This window comes from Cygnus atratus, chromosome 5, assembly GCF_013377495.2.
Source record: "Cygnus atratus isolate AKBS03 ecotype Queensland, Australia chromosome 5, CAtr_DNAZoo_HiC_assembly, whole genome shotgun sequence".
Lineage (NCBI taxonomy): Eukaryota > Metazoa > Chordata > Aves > Anseriformes > Anatidae > Cygnus > Cygnus atratus.
Window position 1 is genome coordinate 12978909 of NC_066366.1, and position 6000 is coordinate 12984908.

Here is a 6000-nt window from a genome sequence, read left to right on the forward strand (position 1 = left end):
TCTCTGCAGCTCCTGGGAGCTTTGAAATCCTCAACAAGAAGGTTGTGTGTGTGTGTGTAGTGTTTTAGGCTGTTTTGAAGGACCAGTTGATAAAGTTGATGCCAAAAGAAACAGGAAAAAATAAAGTAGGGATCAGTTTATAAAAAATATTGTAGAGTGAAGAAAATGTGAATTTTATTAACTGAAGCTCATCTATTCAAGTAACCTTGGAACTGAAGCATCAGTGGAAACAAGAAAGATGATTCTGTATCGATCATGGGATTCATTATAATTTTTCAGTGTATGCATTTGAAAGATGCAATGTCTACAAAAGTGCTCCCTAATGTATAAAATCCACTAGCTGCCACTCTCAATTAAATGCAGTTAATGAGATCTTTGTTCACCCTATAGAGAAAAGGGTTCTGTCTCCATAGTTCATTGAAAATGGAGTTAAAACATGGATGGGATTTTAATTGGTTATTGTGGATATCACCAGGACATGTCTCCTACGGTCTGTCTGGTGTACATGAGGTTCATAAAATCCAATAAAGCATTTAAACAAAATCCAATAGATGCCTGAGGCCCTGGGCTTTAATACCAGAACATGAAGCAGACATACACAGAAATGACAACTGACAGGGTATCCCTTGCTGATCTGCACATGGCAAAGGAGAAGTAAAGTAGCTTTCACAGCTGTATCCCCTCCCCTAGATGTAGTAGGGCATGGCTTTATCCCACGTCAAAGAGGTGCAAGAGAAACAAGTTAGAGCTGTCATGCTCTGTCACGTGCCAGAAGGATGAGGAAGTGTCTTCTGGGAGCTGCCAAGGGGCAACCATTTGTTTTTTCCTTTTGGGAATGTTGGGAGACAAATGACCTGGAGGAAGGACACGGCTATCAAGGTGATTCTAGCAACTGGAGGCTGAAAAGGATGGCTGCTGATGGTGATGATTAGGACTGTGTTATTTCCTACACTCCTCTAGTTGGAGATTTTTCTGCTCTGGTTCTAAATGAAGAAGCGAAGTTCACCCTTCACCTCTCTGTGGGAGATTTTTTCATACGATGACAGAGCGGAAGGTTGTCTCAGCTGAAATTCCTCTTCACTTTATTTTATGTCCAGGCTCTCAGTTCATCCCCGGAAACATGCTGGCCTCTTTCAGCAGCCTGCTGAGAGCTCCCTTCTCTTTTGGAAAGGGTACAGGAGAAAAAAAAAATGAACTGGGGGATCCCTGATTGACTTGGCTTAGGAATTTCTTTTTCTCCTGGTCACCAGTTAAGAGAGAACAGGAAAAAAAATAGAAAGAAAAAAAAACATGGCAAATTCAGCACATTCTTTCATCTCAAAGGGTCTAAAAATACTCTGGAATTATTGAGCTGAAAATCACAGTTATAATAAAGTGGAAATGATCCCATCAGACAAGACAGGCCAGCTGTATCATTACTGTTGCTGGGCTGAATCCTCAGAGAGGCCATTACACCATCAGCTGAGCAATTACAAAGACTCTAACTGCACTCCCTGCAATAACTATCCTTAAGTGGGCACTGGCCTAGCAGATCACACAGCAGCCTGACAAAAAGCTGAACTGAGCGGCTGGGAAGGGGAGGCAGGGCGAAGGAGAAATGCTGGGTGGCTATATGCTAAGCCTTTCTGTTGCTGTTTGTTAAATATTAGCAATGATCACTCACCTGTCTCTTGTACTGATTTCTTACGGATCGTCATCTTTGGGGTTCTCCTCAAAACACTGCTTTGATCCGCAGAGGACACCAGCCCCCAAGCTCCCTTTTTAATCTGTGTGATTCTTCAGAGCTTCTGAACTTCTCAGCTGTGGCCTGAGCTTGGCTCCAGGGGCTGTAAGTTTCCAGAGAGCTCGACTGACCCAGGGCCTTCTCTGTCCACAGAAGCTAACAGCAGCTTGTTAGAGTAGGCTGAGCTAGCCAGCTAAACCAGGCACCACAAGTCACAGATGGCAGCAGCAGCAGCACATCTCATCCTTCTCTAACTAAAATGAACTTTCACTGTGATTAGCTTAGCTAGCTCTGCTTACAGCAAAGCTAAGTTTAGCCCTTTCCCTTTTACTGTGTTTCCCTCTATTTTTTTCTCATTTGCTGCTGGAACAAGTCTTCTTTGCAGTTCCTGTTAAGAAATCCCCTATCCCGCCAGCTTTGCACCTTTCCTTTCTCTCTAGCTTAGGGGCTGGTTCTGTATTGCAGCATGAAACGGCTGCACTGTGGTAGACTGGACTTTTTGGGATTACTTTGTTTTATTTGGCATGGAGGGGGCTGCTGTGCAGCAAGGGGTGGGCAGGGGAAGGGAGCTGCTGATTCACTGCAGCTGTTTAAACAACTCAATCACCTCATCCTCTCCTTTCCTTCCGAAAGCCCCACTCAGCATTTCGAGGCCAGCCTGGGCTCATGCTTGCTTTGTTCTCCTGCCTCTTAAGGCTGTGGCAGCAGCAGAAGCATGTTCTTGGCTTGTGTTTTCTGGAGCCAGGGTCCGCCCCTAGATCCTGCAGCGTCCAAAGCCTGGACTCAGAATATACATACGTCACCAGCACTCCTGCTCACCTCACCCAGGCTTTCATGGGCTCTAATGCAGCAGCTGAATGCAGACTAAATTTATTGCAATAACTGTGTTGTTTTTTTGCAGGGGAAATAGGAAGGTAACCAGAGAGGACACCTCAGCAAAAACTCCTGGGATTAATCACAGTGTGCCAGAAATATTCCTGTCTTCTCTTGAGGAAAGGTTTAGCAGAATAATTTAAATTTTGAGTGGGAAGAAAAATAAATTCTCAGGACCAGCAAGAGAAGTCATCCTTCAGCAGGTAATGCAAGAAGACTTGGCCTGCCAAAGGCTGGGGACTCTACACATTTTTATAACCAGCATCTCCTGAGACCAAGAGATAGTTATGGTATGTACAGTATGAAGAAACACAGTGTGGAGCCCTAACCCAGAAGTCTAGGGAGGCAAACAAAATGTCTCAGAGATAAAGCTTGGTATGCATAGGACCTGGATTACTGAAATGGTTGCCTGCAAGAGCAGGGATTAAGACTTATTTACACAGTTCTTGTGTTCGTATGAGGTAAGTTATGTGACCTTAGGTTTGGTAGCTATTAGGAAGAGCTGGGTAACTTTGAGGCATGGACAGAGAACAAAGGATTAAATGAACACAGAAGGTTTGTGGTGTGGAGCAGCAATTCAGGCACATGGAAGACAACCACAGCATATTTACAGAAACTCAAGTCTAGCAGGTGATCAAATAGATTTTAAATCCCTGGATCCTGAGTTTGCCTCCGATGTGAACAATGTTGTACAAGTCAGTTCACGTCTCTGCTTTCCTCTTGTCTTTCTTTTTTCTTCGTTAGCTAAAAAATGGCTGGGTATATGATGTTTGGATAACACCTACCATAGTGGCATCACAAACTTCATCATCGACTCCAGATGCTTTGGTAGTTATGATAACTGAGTGTGTTTTCTAAAGATCACAGTGACTAGTATCTTAGGGTCAAGTGGGAGAGGGAGACTTATAGGGCTGCTAGGTGACAGAGAGACAAGCAGCTCTTGTAGAGTGTACAGGATAAGCTGGGGTCATCAAGTTGACACAGCATTCATGCTTTCCCCACTGAAGAACATTGTCGTCCTCAGATCATGTGCAGGGACTGGATGGAGACAAAACACAATCAAGTGATGCTAAAAGGAGACTTCCTACGTGTGACTGTGGTTTGGGACACACTTTCTCAAGTATTTGGCGTCTTTCCTTATTGACATGAGAAGGAATGCATGTAGAAGCTGAGCTCTGCATGGGAAACTAGCGCATAGCTTTGGGGCCTGGAAGAATGCAGTTATGTGCTGGAACCGATCTCACACATGGAAGACCTCTGGGAAGGAAGGCAGAAGCCAGGGAACAGTGGGAACATGCTCAGCACTGCCTCTCCCTAAGGACTGCTGTCTGTAATTTGTCATGAAGTGACCATTTTTCAGCAAATTCTAAACTCTCCTTTGTGGATGAGAGTAGCAGCTATTGTTTACCTTGAGTACAGAAATGTTTTTGACACAGCCCTCCCATAATATCCTTATACTCAAACTGGTGAGATTTTGATTTGAATAGGTGGACTATGAAGTAGGTAGAAAACAGGATGAACCTCCAGGCTCAAAGGGTTGTGAGCATTGCTACAAATTTCAGCTGATGCCTGATGACTGGTGGTCCCTAAGGACCAATACTGGGGATAAAACTTTTTAATGTCAATTACTGTCTATGCTAATAATCTGGACTTGGGGACAGAGTGCACCTCAGGAAGTTTGTGGATAGTACCAGACCTGGAAAAAGCAGTCAGTATGCAAGAAGATAGAGCTGTTATTCAAACAGACACCAACAAGCCAGAAAAATGGTTTGAGGGAAACCTGATGTAATTTCAAGAAAGACAAACTTGAAGTCCTGCAAAGGACATAGCAGAATCCCATGCAGTAGCAGTAGTTTGAGAATCTGTATTTCAGACAACGCCATTTGTCCCGGCCACAGACAGGGAATTTCTTTCACTCAGTGGGCACCAGTTGGATAGAAAATGACACAGCAGAAACAGGCTGGGGATGCCAACAGAAAAGTCTAACATGAGCCAGCAACGTACCTTTACAGCGAAGGCCAAACACATACTGAGCTGTATGAGCACGACTGGACCCAGCTTGTCAGGGGTGACTACTCCCCTCTGTTTGGCACTTGTGAGACCACACCTGGGGTACTGTGTCAGTTTGGGGACCCCAGCACAAGAGTGACAGTGCCATTCTGCAGCAAGTCCAACAGAGGCTCACATTAATTGAGAGAGGGGCCAGAGTGCTTGACGGCCAAGGAGAAGTTGAGAGAGCTGAATTTCTTCAGTGCGATAGAAGAAGGTTAAAGAGAGAGATTATTGCTGTCTTTGATTATATATTGGGCATCCATAGAAGAAACAGAGCCAAATCTCTCTGAGGTACACAGTGACAGTCTGAGAGGAAATGGACACAAATTGCAAGAAGAGAAATTCCAACTAGATATTATGGGAAAAAAATCATAACGGGGCAATTAAATACTTGAATACTTTCCCCAAGAGACGGGGGAATTTCCATTCTCAGAGATATTTACAACTCGAGTCGGCACAAAGCCCTGAGTAACCTCATCAAAGTTGGCCCCACGTTGACTGGGGGGGTGGCTGGGCTGGATGATCTCCTGAGGTCCCTTCCAAGTGAAGCTTTCTGTGACTTTTTCCAAAACTCATGATCATGCATGACCTGCATTCAGGCAAGAAGCATACCTGAATATTGGGATTAGAACTTCTACAGTACTCTCTTCTTAATTGTCTACCAGGAAAGCCATTTCCTGAGAACACCGGAAAACTGGCTTACATTCCTTTAACTGCTCTGTGGCATGGGAGGCTCACGCAGCCATGAGGCTTTCAGTGGACTCAGGAAGGACAGGTGTACATTTGGTTTCCTTACGGAAACCTCCACAAACTGCAGAAGTCAAAAATCAGTGCCACAAATGAATGCTGACACTCGATGCAGGCAGATTGCATCCTACAAGATAAGTCAGGCCTTGCCTGACAGCACATGGGCCAGCACCCTCAGACGGGGCCAGGCAGTTCGGAAGGAGCTGGGCTAATTCCTGCAATCGGATGACTGCTGTATTTGCCTCTTTGTTTTGAATATGTGAAGCAGCAGCCAGGATCTCACCGGTTTATCTATTTGATCTCAGTCAGCACGGGCCTAGTTGGAGAACTGACAAACTATTCCAAATAATGCCATTTTCTTGGCCTGCAGGTTTCTATCGCCAACATTTCTGGGCAAATAGCATGTCTCTCAGGGCAGTAATGCAGACAAAATGGCACTGAACCAGAGCTGTTATCTCAGAAGTGACAACATTTATATTACGCATTAGTATAATAAACAGTTGATGTAAGACAAAGTAGAACCAGGCGCTTAGATTTAGCTAAATTAACAGAATCACGTTATTATTTTGGTAGGAGAGGAATCAAAAGGCGTTCCATGCCTTATC

General features: G+C 44.5%; 1 protein-coding gene across 1 annotated transcript in view; it reads right to left on the reverse strand.

Moving 5' to 3' along the window:
• TSPAN18 (tetraspanin 18) overlaps positions 1 to 2196 on the reverse strand; it is a 152059-nt gene extending 149863 nt beyond the window's left edge. The window contains exon 1 of the mRNA XM_035550109.2: positions 1664 to 2196. The gene's annotated coding sequence lies outside the window, so the exon portion shown is untranslated. The remainder of the gene's footprint in view (positions 1 to 1663) is intronic.
• Between the last annotated feature and the right edge of the window lie 3804 nt (positions 2197 to 6000).